Below are 27,914 nucleotides of genomic sequence, written 5' to 3'. Positions count from 1 at the left end.
ACAGATACAAACGACAACTATCCAGAGATAACCGTTAAATCATATAAGAGTACAGCTAATGAGAACATTCCAGTTGGGACAGTCATAGCAATCGTGGGTATAAGCGACAGGGACACAGGTGACAATGGCAAAATGAACCTATCTATAAACCAACAGGTGCCATTTGTTTTGCACAAGTCGTCTGACTTCCTTTACGAGCTCATTGTCTCGGAAACATTAGATCGTGAGAAAGTTCCAGAATATGATATCATGCTCGTTGTGACGGACGGAGGAAGGCCCTCCTTGTCTGATAATGAAACGATAACTTTACATCTGTTGGACGTCAATGACAATGCGCCACTCTTCCCCCAGTCGTTCTACACTATGCCCGTTATGGAGAATAACGCGCCTGGGGCCTTGCTAAGTTCCCTCACTGCGTTTGATCCAGACCTCCATGAAAACCAGTATCTAGTTTATTTCATCATAGAGAAGGAGATAGTGAACACCTCCATTTCCATGCTGTTTTCCATCAATCCGGAGAACGGTAATCTTTACGCACTAAAGACGTTTGACTATGAGATAGAGAAAGAGTTCCTTTTCCACATTGAGGCCAGAGACTCCGGTGTTCCTCCGCTCAGCAGTAATGTGACTGTCCACATCATTATTGTTGATCAGAACGACAACACCCCGGTCATAGTCTCTCCGTGGCGCGTGCACGGCTCCGTGGTGGAGGAAAAGATTCCCAGATCCACCGATAAAGGATCCCTGGTCTCCAAGGTGATAGCCATAGACACGGACTCGGTCCAGAACTCTCGGATTACATACCAGTTTCTACAGGTCACTGACGTCACCTTATTCAGTCTGGACCAATACAATGGAGATATCCGGACCATGAGAATGTTCAGTTACAGAGATCCGCGTCATCAACGGCTGGTTGTCATCGCCAAGGACAACGGAGAACCTGCTCTGTCTGCTACAGTTACCATCAAGCTGTCAACAGTGGAGACTGCCGTTAAAGCCTACTCTGACATGACTGAAGTGCCTCTAGAATATGACATATTTTCAGACTTAAACCTCTATTTGGTGATCGGTTTGGGCTCGGTGTCCTTTCTGTTATTGATCACCATATTGGTCACCTGTGTGCTGAAGTGTCAGAAACCGATGCCCAGCAAAGCGGCTCCTCCCAGTAGGAACAGCGTGATCAGCGAGAGGAACTCGACCATCGCAGATTCCACTCTGGTCTCCAACGATGCCTACTGGTACAGTATGTTTCTAGCAGAGACCAGGAAAGGAAAGCTGGTAGTCAGACAGCCTGTGCCAAAGGCGGGCTCCAGATACATTGTGTCCAGTTTACCCAGGAGCACCGGCCTGACAGAGACCAGCGAATCAGCAGCCTCTACTCTGCAGGTAAGAAAACAATCTTAATCTGTTTTAAACAAATCACCTACATCCTTTTTTTGATAATTATAATGCGTAAAAGCCCTCATCTAGGGCGTAATATGGTACAAAAATAAAATCTGATAAGGGGTAGCTGTGAGCAACAAGAATGACCAAAACAACAAACTGATAACGCTTTACTCCCTCTACCAAACGTTTAAACTATACAATGCCATGCAATGTTTATAAAAATGATGGCAACATTATATTTGACAAACATAGCGAAATGGACAATATATATATATTCCCATGCCCTTTAAAAACAATTTATTAAAAATAACGACGTAAACTTTTCTTTCTCATGATACACCATTTATAGACAACAAAACAAGTGGACCGTTTTCAATGTAGAGATGTGTAAATGCTGGTAAATGCACAAAGTGTCGCTGCTCACCAATAAAACACACCTCTTGTGATGTAAGAGTCGCAATGACAGTTTGTAACAAGGAGGAAAGCAAGGTATTTTTTTATCTGGACCGCTCCCTGGTTCTGAAACCATCTCTTTGACAAAGGATTATCTGAAACCCGTCTCGCTTCTACTCCCAAACGGTTGACTATTTCCATATTACCACAATCCTCAAGTTTTCAATTTTGCGCTGCGCATGGTAAGCAATCATTTGAAACAATGGATGTACATCGGATCATTCAGCCCTCGAGGAGGTACGTCTCGGTCTTTCTTCTTTTCTCTGCAGTCCTGGACATGGCATCTGCCGTTACCCATTATTCTATTCCCGAAGAAATGGAGGAAGGCTCTATTGTTGCTAATCTAGCCACTGATTTGGGACTGGACATGAAAACCTTAAGCAACCGCAAGATACGGTTAGATACCATAGCTAATAAGAAATATGTGGACGTTAATGAGGACACAGGAGAAATGTATATCGCTGAGAAGATAGACAGGGAACTGCTTTGCAACATTAAGACAGCAACTTGTTTTCTAAAAATGGAAGTTGTCCTTGAGAACCCACTGAGGATATTTAACATAGAGTTAGAAATAATGGATATCAATGATAATGCGCCACAATTTCGAAGAGATACAATACATTTAGATATATCCGAGTCGACACCGTTAGGTGAGCGATTCTCTTTAAGCAATGCAGTTGACCCTGATATTGGTGCGAACTCGGTGAAAACCTATCATCTTAGCGAAAGCCACCATTTTGGTATTGAAATTCAGACTGGAAGAGACGGATCGAAGTTTGCTGATTTGATTCTGAAAAAGGCTTTAGATCGAGAGAAGCAGGCGTTTCAAAATCTAATACTCACGGCTGTAGACAGCGGGGTACCCACGCGCTCCGGTACAGCCAGCATCATTGTTCATGTGTTAGATACAAATGACAACGCCCCTTATTTTGAAAAGGAAAGCTTTCGTATTAACGTACCGGAGAACTCCCCAATCGGAAATCTTGTAGTGAAGTTAAACGCAACAGACTTAGACGAAGGGTCAAATGCAGAAGTAATATACTCATACAGTCTTTATACATCAGAAAAGACACAGGGCACGTTCAAATTAAATCCTGATAGCGGTGAGATAACTGTAAAGGAAATGATCAATTATGAAGACTTCAGGATCTATGATATGGAAGTCATAGCAACTGATAAGGGGACCAACTCGTTGTCAGGTCAGTGTAAAATAACTATTCTAGTGACGGATATGAATGACAATCATCCTGAAATATCAATCAAATCATATCAAAGTCCCATAAAGGAGGATATAGCGGTAGACACGGTGATAGCAGTTGTCAGTGTCAGCGATAAAGATTCAGGTGAAAATGGGATTGTCGATATCCATATTACGGATGAATTACCTTTTGCACTAAGAGAGTCTTCCGATAACTATTATGAGTTAGTAGTATCAGAACCTCTCGACCGTGAGAAGGTCCCAGAATATGACATAACTTTTACCGTAACAGACAGGGGTTCCCCTCCGCTATCTGACAATGAAACGATGACTTTAGAACTACTAGACGTTAACGACAACGTTCCACAGTTCCCCCAGTCGTTCTACACTATGCCCGTTATGGAGAATAACGCGCCTGGGGCCTTGCTAAGTTCCCTCACTGCGTTTGATCCAGACCTCCATGAAAACCAGTATCTAGTTTATTTCATCATAGAGAAGGAGATAGTGAACACCTCCATTTCCATGCTGTTTTCCATCAATCCGGAGAACGGTCATCTTTACGCACTAAAGACGTTTGACTATGAGATAGAGAAAGAGTTCCTTTTCCACATTGAGGCCAGAGACTCTGGTGTTCCTCCGCTCAGCAGTAATGTGACTGTCCACATCATTATTGTTGATCAGAACGATAACACCCCGGTCATAGTCTCTCCGTGGCGCGTGCACGGCTCCGTGGTTGAGGAAAAGATTCCCAGATCCACCGATAAAGGATCCCTGGTCTCCAAGGTGATAGCCATAGACACGGACTCGGTCCAGAACTCTCGGATTACATACCAGTTTCTACAGGTTACCGACGCCACCTTATTCAGTCTGGACCAATATAATGGAGATATCCGGACCATGAGAATGTTCAGTTACAGAGATCCGCGTCATCAACGGCTGGTTGTCATCGCCAAGGACAACGGAGAACCTGCTCTGTCTGCTACAGTTACCATCAAGCTGTCAACAGTGGAGACTGCCGTTAAAGCCTACTCTGACATGACTGAAGTGCCTCTAGAATATGACATATTTTCAGACTTAAACCTCTATTTGGTGATCGGCTTGGGCTCGGTGTCCTTTCTGTTATTGATCACCATATTGGTCACCTGTGTGCTGAAGTGTCAGAAACCGATGCCCAGCAAAGCGGCTCCTCCCAGTAGGAACAGCGTGATCAGTGATAGGAACTCGACCATCGCAGATTCCACTCTGGTCTCCAACGATGCCTACTGGTACAGTATGTTTCTAGCAGAGACCAGGAAAGGAAAGCTGGTAGTCAGACAGCCTGTGCCAAAGGCGGGCTCCAGATACATTGTGTCCAGTTTACCAAGGAGCACCGGCCTGACAGAGACCAGCGACTCAGCAGCCTCTACTCTGCAGGTAAGACTTGATCAATTTCAATCTTCTCAAATGTTTCTATACAAATCAGCTGAATCATCCTTGTTTGATAATTATAAAAGCACATAAACCAACGTAAAAAAGACCTCTGTGACCAGTGGTATTTGTCCGTGTAAAATCTGATAAGCATTCACCTTATGCGTAAATGCCAAGAATGACTTCGTCAAACAATGGAAGACACTTTACTCCCTCATCGTGTTAATATGCCTACCTTTCAAGTCTAATATAAATTCAAAATTATATTTGACAAACAAATGAAATGGACCAGCTACCTTGGTCTTGTTTCAATCTTGATATCGATAAAAAAATAACGGCAATAGTGCTCCAGATTTTGCTTTTTGATTCAGCTATTTATAGACAGCAAAACAAGTGGACAGTTTTCAGTAGATATGTAAATGGCTGGTAAATGCACAAAGTGTCGCTGTTTACTAGCAATAAAACATACGTTTGTGATGTAAGAGTCGCCATGACAGTTTGTCATTAGGAGGAAGGTTAGTTTTTTTTTTATCTGTAACCTCCCTGGTTCTGAAACCATCTCTTTGAAAAATAGATTATTCTGCTCTGTCTCGCTTCTAAAACGCTTAACGGCCTTGACTATTTCCATATTACCACAATTTTCAAGTTTTGACATTTTTTGAGATGACTTTCTTGTAAACAATTTACAAAGACAACAATGGAGGCGCACAGACGCGGACAGCCATGGAGAAGGTATGTCTCGGTTTTTCTTATTTTCTCTGCTGCCCTGAACGTCGTGTCTGCCGTTACCCATTATACTATTCCCGAAGAAATGGAGGAAGGCTCCGTTGTTGCTCATTTAGCTGCTGATTTGGGACTAGATGTAAACACTTTGAGTAAACGGGAGATACGGTTAGATGTTGTTGGAAATAAGAAGTATTTGCAGATTAACAAAGACACGGGGGAGCTGTACATTTTAGAGAAGATGGACAGAGAATTGCTTTGCCCCATCAAAACGGCATCTTGCTTCCTTAAATTGGATGTTACAATTGAAAACCCAATACGAATGTTTAATATCGAACTAGAAATCATGGATATCAACGACAATGCACCTCATTTTCGAAGGGATAAAATGCATTTGATATATCGAGTCAACTGTTAGTTGAGAGCGATTCTCTTTAACAATGCCATAGACCCTGATGTCGGAGACAATTCTGTTAAAACATACCACCTGAGCGAAAGTCATCATTTTACTTTAGAAATTCAGACCGGGAGAGATGGGTCAAAGTTTGCTGATCTAATTTTGCAGACAGCTTTAGACCGCGAGCAGCAGGAGGTTCATCATCTAATACTCACCGCTGTAGATGGCGGAGTACAAGCGCGTTCGGGCACAGCCAACATCATTGTTCGAGTGCTGGATACAAACGACAACGCCCCTAAATTTGACAAAGAAAGCTACAATATAGAAATAATGGAAAACTCTCCAATCGGAAGTCTTGTGGTGAAACCGAATGCAACAGACTTAGATGAGGGAACCAATTCGGTAATAGTATACTCATATAGTTTGTATACATCAGAGAAAACACATGAAACGTTCAGTTTAAACCCTAATAACGGAGAATTAACGGTGAAAGAAATGATCAATTATGAAGACTTCAGGATCTATGATATGGAAGTCATAGCAACTGATAAGGGGACCAACTCGTTGTCAGGTCAGTGTAAAATAACTATTCTAGTGACGGATATGAATGACAATCATCCTGAAATATCAATCAAATCATATCAAAGTCCCATAAAGGAGGATATAGCGGTAGACACGGTGATAGCAGTTGTCAGTGTCAGCGATAAAGATTCAGGTGAAAATGGGATTGTCGATATCCATATTGCGGATGAATTACCTTTTGTACTAAGAGAGTCTTCCGATAACTATTATGAGTTAGTAGTATCAGAACCTCTCGACCGTGAGCAGGTCCCAGAATATGACATAACTTTTACCGTAACAGACAGGGGTTCCCCTCCGCTATCTGACAATGAAACGATGACTTTAGAACTACTAGACGTTAACGACAACGTTCCACAGTTCCCCCAGTCGTTCTACACTATTCCCGTTATGGAGAATAACGCGCCTGGGGCCTTGCTAAGTTCCCTCACTGCGTTTGATCCAGACCTCCATGAAAACCAGTATCTAGTTTATTTCATCATAGAGAAGGAGATAGTGAACACCTCCATTTCCATGCTGTTTTCCATCAATCCGGAGAACGGTCATCTTTACGCACTAAAGACGTTTGACTATGAGATAGAGAAAGAGTTCCTTTTCCACATTGAGGCCAGAGACTCTGGTGTTCCTCCGCTCAGCAGTAATGTGACTGTCCACATCATTATTGTTGATCAGAACGACAACACCCCGGTCATAGTCTCTCCGTGGCGCGTGCACGGCTCCGTGGTGGATGAAAAGATTCCCAGATCCACTGATAAAGGATCCCTGGTCTCCAAGGTGATAGCAATAGACACGGACTCGGTCCAGAACTCTCGGATTACATACCAGTTTCTACAGGTTACCGACGCCACCTTATTCAGTCTGGACCAATACAATGGAGATATCCGGACCATGAGAATGTTCAGTTACAGAGATCCGCGTCATCAACGGCTGGTTGTCATCGCCAAGGACAACGGAGAACCTGCTCTGTCTGCTACAGTTACCATCAAGCTGTCAACAGTGGAGACTGCCGTTAAAGCCTACTCTGACATGACTGAAGTGCCTCTAGAATATGACATATTTTCAGACTTAAACCTGTATTTGGTGATCGGCTTGGGCTCGGTGTCCTTTCTGTTATTGATCACCATATTGGTCACCTGTGTGCTGAAGTGTCAGAAACCGATGCCCAGCAAAGCGGCTCCTCCCAGTAGGAACAGCGTGATCAGTGATAGGAACTCGACCATCGCAGATTCCACTCTGGTCTCCAACGATGCCTACTGGTACAGTATGTTTCTAGCAGAGACCAGGAAAGGAAAGCTGGTAGTCAGACAGCCTGTGCCAAAGGCGGGCTCCAGATACATTGTGTCCAGTTTACCAAGGAGCACCGGCCTGACAGAGACCAGCGAATCAGCAGCCTCTACTCTGCAGGTAAGACTTGATCATTCATTTCAGATCTTCTCAAATGTTTCTATAGCCGACTAGCTGAATCAACCTTGTTTCCACATAAACCAACGTGGAAAAGACGTTGAATTGACCTCTGTGACCAGTGGTATTTGTCCGTGTGTGACTCTTTACGCATTCACCTTATGCGTAAATGCCTTTTTTTCTTCGTCATTCAATGTAAGACACTTCTGGGGTCATCGTGTTAATATGCCTACCTTTCAAGTCTAATATAAATTCAAAAATATGTTCGGCAAAACAAATGAAATCCCACCAGCTACCTTGGTCTTGTTTCAATCTTGATATCGATAAAAAAAAATCTTACAGGCAATAGTGCTCCAGATGTTTGCTTATTTGCGTCGACATTCAGCTATATTGCGAAGACAGCCCAAAAACATTGACAGCAGTAGATATGTACAAGCTCGTAATATGCGCAAAGCGTCGCTGTTTACTAGCTAAACACATACGTTTGTGATGCAGTGGTCGCCATGACAGTTCGTCATTAGGAAGGCAGTGTGACCTACTCCTGGTGCTGAATCCGTCAAAAAGAGATTATTCTGCTCTGTTCGCTCTAAAACGCTTAAGGCCTTGCGATATTGTAATTTACCTGTGTTTTCTGCTGGTTGACATTGTGTTTGAGATGACTTTCTTGTAAACAGAGTTTACAAAGACAACAATGGAGGCGCACAGACGCGGACAGCCATGGAGAAGGTATGTCTCGGTTTTTCTTATTTTCTCTGCTGCCCTGAACGTCGTGTCTGCCGTTACCCATTATACTATTCCCGAAGAAATGGAGGAAGGCTCCGTTGTTGCTCATTTAGCTGCTGATTTGGGACTAGATGTAAACACTTTGAGTAAACGGGAGATACGGTTAGATGTTGTTGGAAATAAGAAGTATTTGCAGATTAACAAAGACACGGGGGAGCTGTACATTTTAGAGAAGATGGACAGAGAATTGCTTTGCCCCATCAAAACGGCATCTTGCTTCCTTAAATTGGATGTTACAATTGAAAACCCAATACGAATGTTTAATATCGAACTAGAAATCATGGATATCAACGACAATGCACCTCATTTTCGAAGGGATAAAATGCATTTGGATATATCGGAGTCAACTGCAGTTGGAGAGCGCTTCTCTTTGAACAATGCATTAGACCCTGATGTCGGAGACAATTCTGTTAAAACATACCACCTGAGCGAAAGTCATCATTTTACTTTAGAAATTCAGACCGGGAGAGATGGGTCAAAGTTTGCTGATCTAATTTTGCAGACAGCTTTAGACCGCGAGCAGCAGGAGGTTCATCATCTAATACTCACCGCTGTAGATGGCGGAGTACAAGCGCGTTCGGGCACAGCCAACATCATTGTTCGCGTGCTGGATACAAACGACAACGCCCCTCAATTTGATAAAGAAAGCTACAATATCAGAAATAATGGAAAACTTTCCAATCGGAAGTCTTGTGGTCACACTGAATGCAACTGACTTAGATGAGGGAACCAATTCGGAAATATTATATTCATATAGCCTCTATACATCAGAGAAAACTCAAGAAACGTTCAGTTTAAACCCTAATAACGGAGAAATAACGGTGAAAGAAATGATAAATTATGAAGACTTCAGGATCTATGATATGGAAGTCATAGCAACTGATAAGGGGACCAACTCGTTGTCAGGTCAGTGTAAAATAACTATTCTTGTGACGGATATGAATGACAATCATCCTGAAATATCAATCAAATCATATCAAAGTCCCATAAAGGAGGATATAGCGGTAGACACGGTGATAGCAGTTGTCAGTGTCAGCGATAAAGATTCAGGTGAAAATGGGATTGTCGATATCCATATTGCGGATGAATTACCTTTTGCACTAAGAGAGTCTTCCGATAACTATTATGAGTTAGTAGTATCAGAACCTCTCGACCGTGAGCAGGTCCCAGAATATGACATAACTTTTACCGTAACAGACAGGGGTTCCCCTCCGCTATCTGACAATGAAACGATGACTTTAGAACTACTAGACGTTAACGACAACGTTCCACAGTTCCCCCAGTCGTTCTACACTATGCCCGTTATGGAGAATAACGCGCCTGGGGCCTTGCTAAGTTCCCTCACTGCGTTTGATCCAGACCTCCATGAAAACCAGTATCTAGTTTATTTCATCATAGAGAAGGAGATAGTGAACACCTCCATTTCCATGCTGTTTTCCATCAATCCGGAGAACGGTCATCTTTACGCACTAAAGACGTTTGACTATGAGATAGAGAAAGAATTCCTTTTCCACATTGAGGCCAGAGACTCTGCTGTTCCTCCGCTCAGCAGTAATGTGACTGTCCACATCATTATTGTTGATCAGAATGACAACACCCCGGTCATAGTCTCTCCGTGGCGCGTGCACGGCTCCGTGGTGGAGGAAAAGATTCCCAGATCCACCGATAAAGGATCCCTGGTCTCCAAGGTGATAGCCATAGACACGGACTCGGTCCAGAACTCTCGGATTACATACCAGTTTCTACAGGTTACTGACGCCACCTTATTCAGTCTGGACCAATACAATGGAGATATCCGGACCATGAGAATGTTCAGTTACAGAGATCCGCGTCATCAACGGCTGGTTGTCATCGCCAAGGACAACGGAGAACCTGCTCTGTCTGCTACAGTTACCATCAAGCTGTCAACAGTGGAGACTGCCGTTAAAGCCTACTCTGACATGACTGAAGTGCCTCTAGGATATGACATATTTTCAGACTTAAACCTGTATTTGGTGATCGGCTTGGGCTCGGTGTCCTTTCTGTTATTGATCACCATATTGGTCACCTGTGTGCTGAAGTGTCAGAAACCGATGCCCAGCAAAGCGGCTCCTCCCAGTAGGAACAGCGTGATCAGCGAGAGGAACTCGACCATCGCAGATTCCACTCTGGTCTCCAACGATGCCTACTGGTACAGTATGTTTCTGGCAGAGACCAGGAAAGGAAAGCTGGTAGTCAGACAGCCTGTGCCAAAGGCGGGCTCCAGATACATTGTGTCCAGTTTACCAAGGAGCACCGGCCTGACAGAGACCAGCGACTCAGCAGCCTCTACTCTGCAGGTAAGAAATATCTTCACCTCGAATTCAACATAATTTGCTATAACTTTGTCAGTGTGTGTTCCCCAGGTAGATTCTTACTCCATTTTATACAACCTTAAATGTTGGAACTTCTTTGCTCTGACATGCATTGCATGTTTTCCTTGTTGCTGAAGTAAACGTTTGAATGTATATACCTGACACCTCATTTTCTATCTGTATGTGCACACTTTTAATTAACTGGTAATACAGTAATACTATGAGGTCTGGAGTACTTTAAAATGAAAGGTGCAAAGTTTTGTTAAACACGGAAAGCGTCGCTGTTCACCAGTGAAAAGCATTAGCTTGTGATGTAATAGTCTCCATGGCAGCTGCGTCACAGGGACGAGCGGGGAGCATTGTGATATGGACAGCTCTATGGTGCTGAAACTACCACGTTTGAACGGAGCATTTGAAACACAACCTGGCACTTATTAGAAACAGTCGTTGTGTTGTCTGATTCAATATTTTCACTGTTCAATTGTATGTTTTGGAATTGCTTCACACTGGGAGTAAAGCAAACTATTTATAACAATGGATTCGCGTATTAATGGACAGTCCTGGAGAAGGTACGTCTCGGCCTTTATTCTTCTCTCTGCAGCCATGAATACGGCGTCTGCTGTTACTCACTATTCTATTCCCGAGGAAATGGAGGAAGGATCCGTTGTTGCTAATTTAGCTGTTGATTTGGGACTAGATATGAAAACCTTGAGCAAACGCAAGATGCGGTTAGATGTCATCGCCGGTAAGAAATATCTTGACGTGAACAAAGAGACGGGGGAGCTGTATATTGTTGAAAATATGGACAGGGAATACCTCTGTAGTTCTAAAACAGCTACAACTTGTTTTATAAAAATGGAGGTAATCATTGAAAATCCAGTTCGGATATTTAACATAGAATTGGAAATCGTTGATATAAATGACAACGCGCCACGTTTTCGTAGAGATATCATAAACCTAGATATTTCTGAATCGACCCCGGCCGGGGAGCGTTTTTCTCTAAGCAATGCAATTGACCCCGATGTGGGCACGAATTCTGTAAAAACCTACCACATCAGTGAAAGTGATCATTTTGATATTGAAATTCAGACCGGGAGGGATGGATCGAAGTTTGCCGATTTGATACTGAAAAAGGCTTTAAACCGAGAGGAGCACGCCATTCATAACCTAATACTCACCGCTGTAGATGGTGGAGTCCCCGCGCGCTCTGGTACAGCCAACATAATTGTTCGTGTCCTGGACACAAATGATAATGCCCCTCAGTTTGACAAAGATTCATATAATATAAAAATAATGGAAAACTCTCCAATCGGAAGCCTTGTGGTTAAATTGAATGCAACAGACTTAGATGAGGGAACCAATTCGGTAATAGTATACTCATATAGTTTGTATACATCAGAGAAAACACATGAAACGTTCAGTTTAAACCCTAATAACGGAGAATTAACGGTGAAAGAAATGATCAATTATGAAGACTTCAGGATCTATGATATGGAAGTCATAGCAACTGATAAGGGGACCAACTCGTTGTCAGGTCAGTGTAAAATAACTATTCTAGTGACGGATATGAATGACAATCATCCTGAAATATCAATCAAATCATATCAAAGTCCCATAAAGGAGGATATAGCGGTAGACACGGTGATAGCAGTTGTCAGTGTCAGCGATAAAGATTCAGGTGAAAATGGGATTGTCGATATCCATATTGCGGATGAATTACCTTTTTCACTAAGAGAGAATTCCGATAACTATTATGAGTTAGTAGTATCAGAACCTCTCGACCGTGAGAAGGTCCCAGAATATGACATAACTTTTACCGTAACAGACAGGGGTTCCCCTCCGCTATCTGACAATGAAACGATGACTTTAGAACTACTAGACGTTAACGACAACGTTCCACAGTTCCCCCAGTCGTTCTACACTATTCCCGTTATGGAGAATAACGCGCCTGGGGCCTTGCTAAGTTCCCTCACTGCGTTTGATCCAGACCTCCATGAAAACCAGTATCTAGTTTATTTCATCATAGAGAAGGAGATAGTGAACACCTCCATTTCCATGCTGTTTTCCATCAATCCGGAGAACGGTAATCTTTACGCACTAAAGACGTTTGACTATGAGATAGAGAAAGAGTTCCTTTTCCACATTGAGGCCAGAGACTCTGGTGTTCCTCCGCTCAGCAGTAATGTGACTGTCCACATCATCATTGTTGATCAGAACGACAACACCCCGGTCATAGTCTCTCCGTGGCGCGTGCACGGCTCCGTGGTGGAGGAAAAGATTCCCAGATCCACCGATAAAGGATCCCTGGTCTCCAAGGTGATAGCCATAGACACGGACTCGGTCCAGAACTCTCGGATTACATACCAGTTTCTACAGGTTACTGACGCCACCTTATTCAGTCTGGACCAATACAATGGAGATATCCGGACCATGAGAATGTTCAGTTACAGAGATCCGCGTCATCAACGGCTGGTTGTCATCGCCAAGGACAACGGAGAACCTGCTCTGTCTGCTACAGTTACCATCAAGCTGGCAACAGTGGAGACTGCCGTTAAAGCCTACTCTGACATGACTGAAGTCCCTCTAGAATATGACATATTTTCAGACTTAAACCTGTATTTGGTGATCGGCTTGGGCTCGGTGTCCTTTCTGTTATTGATCACCATATTGGTCACCTGTGTGCTGAAGTGTCAGAAACCGATGCCCAGAAAAGCGGCTCCTCCCAGTAGGAACAGCGTGATCAGCGAGAGGAACTCCACCATCGCAGATTCCACTCTGGTCTCCAACGATGCCTACTGGTACAGTATGTTTCTAGCAGAGACCAGGAAAGGAAAGCTGGTAGTCAGACAGCCTGTGCCAAAGGCGGGCTCCAGATACATTGTGTCCAGTTTACCAAGGAGCACTGGCCTGACAGAGACCAGCGAATCAGCAGCCTCTACTCTGCAGGTAAGAAGGACCTCCACCTCTGAATGACCTCCACAGCAAAGCACAATGCAACAACGATATGACTGAGTCACTGCAATTTTAGAAAAAGGGTTCCAAAAGGGTTCTTCAGATATTCCCATAGGAGAACCCTTTTTGGATCCAGGTAGAACCCTCTTTGGAAAGGTTTCTACATGGTACCGAAAATGATTCTACCTGGAACCCAAATGGTTTTACCTGGAACCAAAACTAGTTCTTCAAAGGATTCTCCTATGGGGAATGCCAAATAACCCTTTTAGGTTCTCCAGTGCCACCTGAAAGTATTCAGACCCCTTGACTTTTTCCACATTTTGTTACGTAACAGCCTTGTTCTAAAATATATATTTTTAATTTCCTCATCAATCTACACACAATACGCCATAATTATCACGGCTCAGGCTAAGACCCAGATGTAGACACAGGAGGTGGAGAGTATGAGTCTCAGAGTTTATTAGTTCAAGGAGCAGGCAGTCGGTAGGTCGTAATCCAAATCAGAGTCAGGCAGGTACCGGACGGCAGGCAGGATCAGGGTCAGGACAGGCAGAAAGGTCAGAACTGGGAAGACTAGGAAAAACAAAAGTAGAGCATAGGAACCACAGGAACATGCTGGTAAGACTTGATGGGACAAGATGAACTGGCAACGGACAAACAGAAAACGCATGTATAAATACACATGAGGTAATGGGAGACACCTGGTGGGGGTTGGAGCCAATAACAAGACAGGTGAAACAGATCAGGGTGTGACAGTGTCCCCCCCCACCCCACCCAGGAGCACCAACTGATGTCCTACCCGGTGACATACCTGGTTGACCGAGTTTTCGACGCCGGAAGTACGAGATGAGGGCTGGGTCTAGGATATTCCTGGTGGGGACCCAAAACCTCTCCTCCGGGCCAATCAACCAGGTACTGGAATCCCCTGCCCTGCGGTCGAACACTCAGGAGTCGCAAACTGTGTATGCCATATGGCCATCAATGAGACGGGGGAGAGGGGTGGGCCTGGAAACAGGAGACAAAGGGCTGTGAGACCATTCTAGATACATGGAAAGTTGGATGTATACGGAGGGTGCGGGGAAACAGAAGGATCTTAGAGATGGGGAAAAGGTCAATAAAATGGGGGGAAAGTTTGCGGAACTCCACCCGGAGGGGCAGATCCCGAGTGGAAAGTCATACCCTTTTCCCAAGACGGTAGCGGGAAGCAGGGATCTGTTGGCGGTCCGCCTGTCATCGATACCTGGAGGTGGTCTTGAGAAGAGCGGCCTGGGCTCTCTTCCAGATACAGCAACGGACAAACATCTGGGCAGAAGGTATGTCTGTCTTCATTTTCTTGCTCTGGGAAGGGCAGGGCTGATATCCCAGGGAACTCTTAAAAGTCGAGAGACCAGTATCAGAACAGGGAAGGGTGCTGCAGGCATAATCCACCTACACGAATTGCTGGCTCCAGGTGGCATTGGTGGAGACGAGGCAACAAAGAGTCGTCTCCAGGTCCTGATTGTCTCGCTTCCGACTGGTCGTTAAAATGGGGATGGATGAAAACCAGAAGACAGGCTGGCCGACTACCCAATGAGGGTGCAGAACGCCTTCCAGAACCGGGATGAGAACTCCGTGATTGGAGACAATGTCGTCCGGAAATTCATGGATCCGTAAGAAGTGCTGCACCATGGGCTGGGTCATCTCCTTAGCTGAGGGCAACTTAGTGTGGCTTTGGAAAACCTATCCACCACCGTAAGGATGGTAAGGATGGTGGTGTTGCCATCTGACGGAGGGAGAATTGTGATGAAGTCCAAGGATATATGGGACCAGTGGCGGTGAGGGACAGGGAGTGGTTGAAGGAGGCCAGCCGGAGTTTTTCCCTGGAGTCTTGTTCTGCGCACACACACAGTGCGGGCGGCAACTCATTTCCTTTTCCCTATCTCGCCTGCCTGGAGTTGAGGTGGTTCCTCTCAGCGGGGTTAAGACAATGGGAAAGGAAGGCGCCGGGATGCAGCTTCTGGTACTGGGCAGAACGCTGGGATAGGACAGCCCCCACTCTGACGTCCAAGGTGTCGACCTCCACCACGAACTGACGGGATGGATGAAGATGGACGCTGTAGTGAATCGCTGCTTGAGATCTCAGAACGTCCGGTCAGCTGCTGCAGACCATATGAACGGAAGTTTCCGTCACATTTATTTCTAAGAGTGTGTGCCCTAAAACAGAAGTTCCCAAACTCTGTTACTCGGGGCCCCAACATTGGGGAATATCCTGCATCCCCCCTCATGACACAAACTGTTCACACCCCTCTTGTTGCCGAAAATAATTTAGCAGCTTTAAAGCTTATTTCCTGCAATTCTATACATTTTATCATTTGGTTACAACAATATCTATATTTTTGGGGCATACAATATATCTCAATATTTGTATTATTTATTTTATACAGTATTTTTTGCTCATCTTTATCAAGGATGCTGTTAATTATGGACATGACTGTATTGGCAACGCATACATCTCCAGTTCCACAACAAGCAAAGTAGCGTGAACCCAGTGAAGTTGTTGGGAAGTTACAGTAATGAGAGAGCAACACCAAATGCTCATTAGAACCACACTACTGTGTAAGAACAACAAGCAAATCCAAGATGGCATCGTGAATAACACAAATATAATACTTTGGGCAAAAGTTCTGTTTATTTCTGAGAAGAAGCAATGATGATTTTATAAAATATTGTTCAATAACAGCAACTTGGAAAATTACTGAAACTTAAAATGTGTAAGATCAAATTTGATAATGTTTTTGGTATCATATTTTAATTATTTAATTTTACCTTTATTTAACCAGGCAAGTCAGTTAAGAACACATTCTTATTTTCAATGACGGCCTGGGAACTGCCTGTTCAGGGGCAGAACGACAGATTTGTACCGTGTCAGCTCGGGGGTTTGAACTCACAACCTTCCGGTTACTAGTCCAACGCTCTAACCACGAGGCTACGCTGCCGCCCCATATAACCTATTCACACAAACTTGTCGCATACTGTTTACCCAGTTATACCATATACAAAGTGTCAGGTGTTGAGAGGGCAGGTGTTACATTTCCACTTTCCACCACATTACCAGTCTAAAAACAGGTCCCCTTCTGCCAGGTAGTTCCTTTATCCCTGAAATTCATTGATCTGTTATGAATGTATATTTTCTCCCTCCAGCACCTCAACAAACAGCTGCAGCACCTGCTGGGAAAAAGGCCTCTAATTTGGTTGAATGGCGTGTGGCATATGTTTCACCGCACTGACTGTGCCTGCATACTGCATCCTTGTAGAGCTAACACACCGTGATGGAGATTACACAGCGCCAGCAGCAATGTTGTTTATATATGGTACAGCCTACAAGACAATGAGACAGAAACCCCTTGAGCTTTCAAAACAAACAAGGTTACGGTTTCACATTAGACTTCCTGTCCTTTATGAGTCTAGATGGACCAAATGGCTTCCTCTCATTATTGACATCACACGATCTATTCTAATTCGGTATTTGTTTATAGACTTTCATTTCATCAAATATCTCCACCCCCTGATTTAAAATGCATCAGAATAACCCCCTCCCCCCTCTCTCTCTCAGTGAGCCCAGTCAAGCTGAACGCCTCAATGAGGCCACTCCCTCCTCCATGCTGCAGAGGTTGTCTCTCCTCCTCTTTTACACCTGCATTGTTTGCTGTTTGGGGTTTTAGGCTGGGTTTCTGTACAGCACTTTGAGATATCAGCTGATGTACGAAGGGCTATATAAATAAATTTGATTTGATTTGATTTGAAATTTGATTTGATCTTACGTCACTCAGTAGGGAAGAGAGAACAGGAGGAGGTCTGCAGCAAGAGAGGGGTCAGGGTTGTAGTGAACTTGTTTTGCTGTGCACCACTCTCTCTATACCTAATAATGTGCACTGTCATTTCTCAAAATCCAGCCTTAGCCTATCCATAGTCTATCTACATGTTCTGCAATATCTGTTCTCATGTTATTATACGTTTATGCACTCGTTCCAATGTATAACAAATGTTTTACTTGATCAAGGCTGGTTCTTGTAAAAAGGTAAGTATTTGCAGAATACGTTTTTGTGTGTGCACTTGTGTGTGAGGGAGACTGTGTGTGTGAATGGATTGCTGAAACGGTTGTTTTCCTAACCAACTCATGTTACCCTTTTCAGGTTGCCATGACATTTTTCCTTATACCCTGTTTTGACTGTTTTGAGCTGTAGGCTATATATTTTTGAAATATTGACATTCCACTCCCCAAGATTTATCAGATAATCGCTTCAGTAGAAATGGAGTGATTAATATGACAAAATGAGAGTATAGCCATAGGCCATAACCATGCATACAGAAAGATTCCTTGTGTTCTGCAATGTCTTGACCATTGAAATGCTTCTTTCTTTTCTCCCTGTTCTTAAGTACCCTAAATGAGGGAAGTCCACTGTGCAGCTGGAGGTATGGAGGAGTCTCACTCAACCGCCCCAGGAACCCTTTTTAAATGACCTTACAGAAATTATGTGTTTTCTTTTTCGTGTCTGGTTTTGTTTCAGTGGAGTTCTTCTCGTTCTGTGTCTTTCCCCTCTCGTTAAGAGGAGCGGTGGTATTGATCACAAATGTCACTCTGGTGATTCCCCTGCCCCGTTCCTAATGGCTTCATCCATGAAAAGCACCAGATTGGGTCTGTCCTGCATCAACCTTTTGCCCCTTTTTAACAGAACCTCATCCCCAAACTAGCCAATGCTGCCCATGTTAGACTCTTATCCTCAAGGCTCCTCCTATTGGGCCTGTCTCAGCACTGACTACATAATAATATCCTCCTCCTATTGGGCCTGTCTCAGCTCTGACTACATAATGATATTCTCCTCCTATTGGGCCTGTCTCAGCTCTGACTACATAATAATATCCTCCTCCTATTGGGCCTGTCTCAGCACTGACTACATAATAATATCCTTCTCCTATTGGGCCTGTCTCAGCTCTGACTACATAATGATATCCTCCTCCTATTGGGCCTGTCTCAGCTCTGACTACATAATAATATCCTCATCCTATTGGGCCTGTCTCAGCTCTGACTACATAATAATATCCTCCTCCTATTGGGCCTGTCTCAGCTCTGACTACATAATAATATCCTCCTCCTATTGGGCCTGTCTCAGCTCTGACTACATAATGATATTCTCCTCCTATTGGGCCTGCCTCAGCTCTGACTACATAATGATATTCTCCTCCTATTGGGCCTGTCTCAGCACTGACTACATAATAATATCCTCCTCCTATTGGGCCTGTCTCAGCACTGACTACATAATAATATCCTCCTCCTATTGGGCCTGTCTCAGCTCTGACTACATAATGATATCCTTCTCCTATTGGGCCTGTCTCAGCACTGACTACATAATAATATCCTCCTCCTATTGGGCCTGTCTCAGCTCTGACTACATAATAATATCCTTCTCCTATTGGGCCTGTCTCAGCTCTGACTACATAATGATATCCTTCTCCTATTGGGCCTGTCTCAGCTCTGACTACATAATAATATCCTTCTCCTATTGGGCCTGTCTCAGCTCTGACTACATAATAATATCCTTCTCCTATTGGGCCTGTCTCAGCTCTGACTACATAATAATATCCTTCTCCTATTGGGTCTGTCTCAGCACTGACTACATAATAATATCCTCCTCCTATTGGGCCTGTCTCAGCTCTGACTACATAATAATATCCTCCTCCTATTGGGCCTGTCTCAGCTCTGACTACATAATGATATTCTCCTCCTATTGGGCCTGTCTCAGCTCTGACTACATAATAATATCCTTCTCTTATTGGGCCTGTCTCAGCTCTGACTACATAATAATATCCTTCTCCTATTGGGTCTGTCTCAGCACTGACTACATAATAATATCCTCCTCCTATTGGGCCTGTCTCAGCTCTGACTACATAATAATATCCTCCTCCTATTGGGCCTGTCTCAGCACTGACTACATAATAATATCCTTCTCCTATTGGGCCTGTCTCAGCTCTGACTACATAATAATATCCTCCTCCTATTGGGCCTGTCTCAGCTCTGACTACATAATGATATTCTCCTCCTATTGGGCCTGTCTCAGCTCTGACTACATAATAATATCCTTCTCCTATTGGGCCTGTCTCAGCTCTGACTACATAATAATATCCTCCTCCTATTGGGCCTGTCTCAGCTCTGACTACATAATAATATCCTCCTCCTATTGGGCCTGTCTCAGCTCTGACTACATAATAATATCCTCCTCCTATTGGGCCTGTCTCAGCTCTGACTACATAATAATATCCTTCTCCTATTGGGCCTGTCTCAGCTCTGACTACATAATAATATCCTCCTCCTATTGGGCCTGTCTCAGCTCTGACTACATAATAATATCCTCCTCCTATTAGGCCTGTCTCAGCTCTGACTACATAATAATATCCTTCTCCTATTGGGCCTGTCTCAGCTCTGACTACATAATAATATCCTCCTCCTATTGGGCCTGTCTCAGCACTGACTACATAATAATATCCTCCTCCTATTGGGCCTGTCTCAGCTCTGACTACATAATAATATCCTCCTCCTATTGGGCCTGTCTCAGCTCTGACTACATAATAATATCCTTCTCCTATTGGGCCTGTCTCAGCTCTGACTACATAATAATATCCTCCTCCTATTGGGCCTGTCTCAGCTCTGACTACATAATAATATCCTCCTCCTATTGGGCCTGTCTCAGCTCTGACTACATAATAATATCCTTCTCCTATTGGGCCTGTCTCAGCTCTGACTACATAATAATATCCTTCTCCTATTGGGCCTGTCTCAGCTCTGACTACATAATAATATCCTCCTCCTATTGGGCCTGTCTCAGCTCTGACTACATAATAATATCCTCCTCCTATTGGGCCTGTCTCAGCTCTGACTACATAATAATATCCTTCTCCTATTGGGCCTGTCTCAGCTCTGACTACATAATGATATTCTCCTCCTATTGGGCCTGTCTCAGCTCTGACTACATAATAATATCCTTCTCCTATTGGGCCTGTCTCAGCTCTGACTACATAATAATATCCTTCTCCTATTGGGTCTGTCTCAGCACTGACTACATAATAATATCCTCCTCCTATTGGGCCTGTCTCAGCTCTGACTACATAATAATATCCTCCTCCTATTGGGCCTGTCTCAGCACTGACTACATAATAATATCCTTCTCCTATTGGGCCTGTCTCAGCACTGACTACATAATAATATCCTCCTCCTATTGGGCCTGTCTCAGCACTGACTACATAATAATATCCTCCTCCTATTGGGCCTGTCTCAGCTCTGACTACATAATAATATCCTCCTCCTATTGGTCCTGTCTCAGCTCTGACTACATAATGATATCCTCCTCCTATTGGGCCTGTCTCAGCACTGACTACATAATAATATCCTCCTCCTATTGGGCCTGTCTCAGCTCTGACTACATAATGATATTCTCCTCCTATTGGGCCTGTCTCAGCTCTGACTACATAATAATATCCTTCTCCTATTGGGCCTGTCTCAGCTCTGACTACATAATAATATCCTCCTCCTATTGGGCCTGTCTCAGCTCTGACTACATAATAATATCCTCCTCCTATTGGGCCTGTCTCAGCTCTGACTACATAATAATATCCTCCTCCTATTGGGCCTGTCTCAGCTCTGACTACATAATAATATCCTTCTCCTATTGGGCCTGTCTCAGCTCTGACTACATAATAATATCCTCCTCCTATTGGGCCTGTCTCAGCTCTGACTACATAATAATATCCTCCTCCTATTAGGCCTGTCTCAGCTCTGACTACATAATAATATCCTTCTCCTATTGGGCCTGTCTCAGCTCTGACTACATAATAATATCCTCCTCCTATTGGGCCTGTCTCAGCACTGACTACATAATAATATCCTCCTCCTATTGGGCCTGTCTCAGCTCTGACTACATAATAATATCCTCCTCCTATTGGGCCTGTCTCAGCTCTGACTACATAATAATATCCTTCTCCTATTGGGCCTGTCTCAGCTCTGACTACATAATAATATCCTCCTCCTATTGGGCCTGTCTCAGCTCTGACTACATAATAATATCCTCCTCCTATTGGGCCTGTCTCAGCTCTGACTACATAATAATATCCTTCTCCTATTGGGCCTGTCTCAGCTCTGACTACATAATAATATCCTTCTCCTATTGGGCCTGTCTCAGCTCTGACTACATAATAATATCCTCCTCCTATTGGGCCTGTCTCAGCTCTGACTACATAATAATATCCTCCTCCTATTGGGCCTGTCTCAGCTCTGACTACATAATAATATCCTTCTCCTATTGGGCCTGTCTCAGCTCTGACTACATAATGATATCCTTCTCCTATTGGGCCTGTCTCAGCTCTGACTACATAATAATATCCTCCTCCTATTGGGCCTGTCTCAGCTCTGACTACATAATAATATCCTTCTCCTATTGGGCCTGTCTCAGCTCTGACTACATAATGATATCCTTCTCCTATTGGGCCTGTCTCAGCTCTGACTACATAATAATATCCTCCTCCTATTGGGCCTGTCTCAGCTCTGACTACATAATAATATCCTCCTCCTATTGGGCCTGTCTCAGCTCTGACTACATAATAATATCCTCCTCCTATTGGGCCTGTCTCAGCTCTGACTACATAATAATATCCTCCTCCTATTGGGCCTGTCTCAGCTCTGACTACATAATAATATCCTCCTCCTATTGGGCCTGTCTCAGCTCTGACTACATAATAATATCCTCCTCCTATTGGGCCTGTCTCAGCTCTGACTACATAATAATATCCTCCTCCTATTGGGCCTGTCTCAGCTCTGACTACATAATAATATCCTCCTCCTATTGGGCCTGTCTCAGCTCTGACTACATAATAATATCCTTCTCCTATTGGGCCTGTCTCAGCTCTGACTACATAATGATATCCTCCTCCTATTGGGCCTGTCTCAGCTCTGACTACATAATAATATCCTTCTCCTATTGGACCTGTCTCAGCTCTGACTACATAATGATATCCTTCTCCTATTGGGCCTGTCTCAGCTCTGACTACATAATGATATCCTTCTCCTATTGGGCCTGTCTCAGCTCTGACTACATAATAATATCCTTCTCCTATTGGGCCTGTCTCAGCTCTGACTACATAATGATATTCTCCTCCTATTGGGCCTGTCTCAGCTCTGACTACATAATGATATCCTTCTCCTATTGGGCCTGTCTCAGCTCTGACTACATAATGATATCCTCCTCCTATTGGGCCTGTCTCAGCTCTGACTACATAATGATATCCTGTAGCAATGTTACTATTATAATGCTGATATCTAGGTTCTGCTGCCCTTGTTTCCTAACTCTAAAGTACATGTGGTTTTTCTTCTCTGGCGGGACAGTGACCTTTGGACGGTTTCCTATCAGGGAAACAAACTAATGACATTGATTGACCTCAGAGGACATCAGACAGAGATGTTGTGATAATCATAATGCTGCTGATAATAATAATAATCTGTGATCTATTTGGCAGAAACTCTGGCTTTAGTTGTAATCCAGATTAAAGAGGGGGATGGATGACGGTATGCCCTCTCTCCTGCGATTTATTTTTTGTTTAGGGCACACACCTGTGTGTAACTCCTGATTGCAACCAGTTACTGAGCACTCAACCCTGCATCTGGCCCCCGGGGGCCGCAGAATGACAGACAAAAAAAAACGGAAATCTGACAATTGTCCGGCCCTCTCTTGCACACCACAACTGATCCCTGACTGATGCATCTCACAGCATCCTACCCCGGCCCTCCCAGGCCCTCCCTGCAACCACCACAGACACATTACAACCCAGGCTGACATACATGTTAGCATGTAGCAGAACTTCCCCCAAATCCCTAGGTTTTCCAGTAATCCTGGATGGAAGATGATGGATTTCCTGCTTTTCCCTCCTGATTCAGGTAATCTTCCAACCTGGGATTCTGGAAAGACGGGGGATTTTGGGAAAGTTCCTGGATTTCTGCAACCCTAAACAGAACTATACTGTCCTCTGCATGTAATATTAATATGTGTTCATGTCCTTCACTCCCATCACTAATGCAGATCAGGGACATGTTCTACTGTATCTTAGTCTGTTTGTTTGGTGGATTGGACTGTACTGTTTGTGGTGTGAATGATTGACTGTTTTATTGTTTGACTGACTGTTGATGAGTTCACAATAACACAATGATCCTTGTGAATTCGTCTTCACTGTGATGTGATGCCTGACCTAATTCTTTGTGCAGAGGGACAGAAAATGAAATGTATCACCCAGTTACTTAGCAACCACTCTCTCCCTCACGTAATCTTGGAGCATGGTGTACATCGATAGCCCCACCACCACCAGAATCCTCCACTCTGTCGTTCTGCCTGATGCCTTGTCAGACTGACAGACCTCGGCTGCATGAGACGTGTCATAGTCTGGCCAATCTCAAGGCTGTGATTGTCCCAGATCCCTCCCACCTTTGTCTAATCCTCTTCTCTCATTCTCAGGGGTCCACCACCACCGGCAGCGGCAGCAGTTCCTCATAAGGCCCCATCCCCATTGGTCCACCAGATTTACATCAGAAGGAACCCCGCGTCCACTGATGAAAGGAACCCCCGTCCTTACCCTACTCAGCCCCCTCCCCTAAGCGACCAGGCCCCTAGTGACACTTCACCTACACCCCCTTTGCCAAACAATGACTGTCATCCCAAGGACCTAAAGGACACTGATGGTCCCCTGCCCCCCTATCCCCCAGCCATGATCTCTCTATAAGCACACACTAGCCCCAATCAACTTCAACGTCCATTCAACACACATGGTTCTGCATGGCTATGGCCCATCACTGAGGGCCCCACACGTTTCAACTAACCACAGTGAAGAGAACATACACTAGAGAGACAGAATGCAGGAGGGTACTACAGGACATACTGCAGGAGTTAAAACAGCCACTATGAATATACAGAGACAGACAAAGGAATGTGGAATTGCCTTCAAAGACTGTACCCCCTTTCCAAAAGGAAAGACCTTGGATGTTAGGTTTTTACTTAAGTATTTGTCCTTGTTCGGTCAGAGCACACGTGTGTAAATGTAGAATCAAACAAACCAGTATATCCTAAAAAGGAATTTAGAATACTTTCATCAGTCCATTTATCAAACAGCAAAGAGTGAGCCCTTCTTTATCAATACTGTATATGTACGTATATCAGCCCTTTCCTTCATGTGCATGGAGATTTCAATGTAACTGCTTTGTTAGGAAATGTGTTAGATGTGGTCCGGGATAATTGAAGTGACTCACAGTGTCTACCAAGGTGTCACTCTACCATCACTGTTTATTCAGTTATTTTTTATTTTTCACTTTTCATAACAAGAGTGTCATTACAAAGAATACTGTTAGCCACTATGATGAAATCACAATTATGACACCTCTCTGATGAAGTCACAATTATGACACCTCTCTGATGAAGGTGCAATGACAAAGACACCCTTCTGACATCAAAGACTGCTGGTTCTGGAGGAGGGGTCAGAGGTCATCGGCCTATGCTCTCTCCCTGCACAGCTCCTCTCACCCTCCTCCTCCACTCCAGAGCAGAGCAAACTGCACATAGTTCCCTCCTAAAAACATCCATGGTCTACCCCTATGAGAGGATGGAGGATGTCTGGGCTTTGCCAGTGAGGGGAAGTATTGGAAGTATCTGGTATCATTTTGAATTAGGCCCTATGGCAAATACAGTTTCATCCAAATATAATAAGAACATTTCTTTATATTGTTTCACTGCCTTATACGTTCGCTTTAAACCTTTATCAGTGAATCAGTTCATTTTAATCACTGAAAGGAATGACTGGGTTATTTTATGTGTAATGCTGGATGTATTTGATGCCAATGCTTTAGTATTGAAGTAAACAAAGAAAACAATACACTGGCCAAATGAATCTGTTTTTAAAGTTGACATTTCTTTATTTTTTAAAACTATGTACAAAATGTGACTGCTAAACAAAATGAAACTCCAATATGTGTTTAAAATATTACTACAGTAACTACTATTCCTGCTTTTATTAAGCAAGTATATATATGTGCTTTGTGTAGCCTGTAGTATAGCCTGTAGTATCTATTGATGGTGCAATATGTAGTCAGTCTTTATGTATTGTACTGCATGCCATGTTGATCTGATGTATAAGACTATTACATTCATGATGAATTACCTCTTTGCTCTCTGGTTCTTTTACCTCTCCAAGGTGGGCCCACTCATCCGTAGGACACAAAAGATGCCCCTAACCGCTGATGCGAGGTCAGATATTTTTCAGATATGGTTACGGTCAAGGTTGGTAGGTATCTGATCCTGCTTCTGTGGTGTAGGGGCAGCTTTTGCTAGGTCAGCTGAGCAGTTCCACAGCAGCTCATTGGTTGACATGCTAGCTACTGAAGCCTACTCAATTCAACTTTTGAAGTAACTGTTCATTAGCAGTTCTACCAGACTGAAGCTTCACGGTTGAACTGTTTATTTGAAATGTTTAATAAACAAATCAATAGCCTGACGCTGTGTTTCCCAAACTTGGTCCTGGGGCCCCCCTGGGTGCACATTTAGTTTCTTGCCCTAGCACTACACAACTGATTTGAATAATCAAAGCTTGATGATGAGTTGATTATTTGAATCAGCTGTGTAGTGCTAGGGCAAAAACCAAAACGTGCACCCAGCGGTGCCCCAGGACCAAGTTTGGGAAACACTGACCTAACCTGGTGGTGCTGGGGTGTAGGTGGTGATCTGTAAAACAGAAGCAACAACAGGAAAGTGATATGAAGAAAGTCTTTTTAAAATTATTGAATCTCATTGGTTAATACTTTACCGATTGATGAAACGTGATAGGTGGATATGGAAGGTGTGTAAAGTGACAAAAGACTCACTCATCTTTACATTTGTGCCATTATGGCGTCTGTGACAGCATGGGCAGCACCATTGAGGTTACAACCCATAGGAATCCCCACCCAGTTGACACTTGGACTACTTTAAATTGGCATGGTGGAAGCCCTCGATGGTGCATTTTGCGTCTTGCGGCGTTTTGCATCTGATTATGCAAATGCATCATACAAGGCTGATTTCTGTATTTTGAAAACTTGATTGCTGACAAGCAAAACCGTTTGGGAACCTTATCAACAATGGACTAATGAAACAAATACCAAAAGATAGTTATTGGGTGGAATTTCGCTTTAAGTGACTGGTAGAAATCCATTATGGTTCATTTTTTGCTTCAGCAATGTTTTTGTTTGGGTGGTTTACAGCTATAATATTCATGTTGCACACTTAGTTTATACCACATGTACCCATAGGCTGCCCCCCAAAAAAAAAAAAGTAAGTAATACATACAGAGAAATCATATTGATCACAAAAATAATATATTTGGTATGTAAAGAGGTGGGCCTACTCCCCAACATGTCCAGACCTCAATTGTTCCTTGATTTCCGTCATTCTCATGAGTGTTTATGCACACAATAAGTGGAAAACTGAACAATATCTGCCGGATATTAACTTAATTGAACTGTGATTTCGGGCAAATGAGGAAAACAACACGATTTTACTACAAAGGTACACAGGAACGTGGTTCAATTAGGCCATCAGTGACCAATGCCATACTGTTTCAAAACGTAAATTCAGCGCAGAGAACATGTCAACAATACAGTTATCGTGATATGTCCAGGTCTGTTTATTCTGATGGCAAAACGAGTGGCGTTAGCTAGCGGATATTTGCTATTTCACTTTGTGGCCTAAAATGTTCTGTAGGCCTAGTCGTGAGGAAGAGGCAGATACATTTTCACTTTAAATATGATGGAGCTGGCTAGTTACTGGTGAAATGGCACGTCAGATTTGATTTACATACATGCTCACGTAAATGTGGTTTTATCCTGCTATACACCACATGACAGTGTAGATTTACAGTGAGAGACAGGCCATGGCTCATGACCATATGTGACCAATTCCTTAACCCCTCTCGGATGGCCAGAGGGGTCTTGATGCTTGAGTCCGTGTTTATCACAGGAGGTTGGTGGCACCATCATTGGGAAGGAGGGGCTCGAAGGTAATGGCTGGAGCGGAAACAGTTGAATGGTATCAAATATGGACATATCTTTTGAAATATGAATTGTTACTTTCAAACCTCATTGTCCACAGCCTTATGAGTGGGCCAAACATCAGTATCAGAGCAGGATAGTGGATCAGATAGTGGTGCTCTGGTTTCAGTTTGTGAAAGGAAACTGATTGTTTCTTGTCTGTATACTCAGGAATCAGAA

General features: G+C 43.7%; 1 pseudogene; it reads left to right on the top strand.

Moving 5' to 3' along the window:
• The first annotated feature begins 7,892 nt into the window (after positions 1-7,892).
• On the top strand, positions 7,893-25,833 carry LOC118375742 (protocadherin alpha-C2-like; annotated as a pseudogene).
• Positions 25,834-27,914: the final 2,081 nt, after the last annotated feature.

The sequence above is a fragment of the Oncorhynchus keta genome, chromosome 30, assembly GCF_023373465.1.
Source record: "Oncorhynchus keta strain PuntledgeMale-10-30-2019 chromosome 30, Oket_V2, whole genome shotgun sequence".
Taxonomy (NCBI): Eukaryota; Metazoa; Chordata; class Actinopteri; order Salmoniformes; family Salmonidae; genus Oncorhynchus; species Oncorhynchus keta.
Note: the sequence above shows the minus strand (reverse complement) of the source record. Positions and strands in the feature narration are given on the sequence as shown.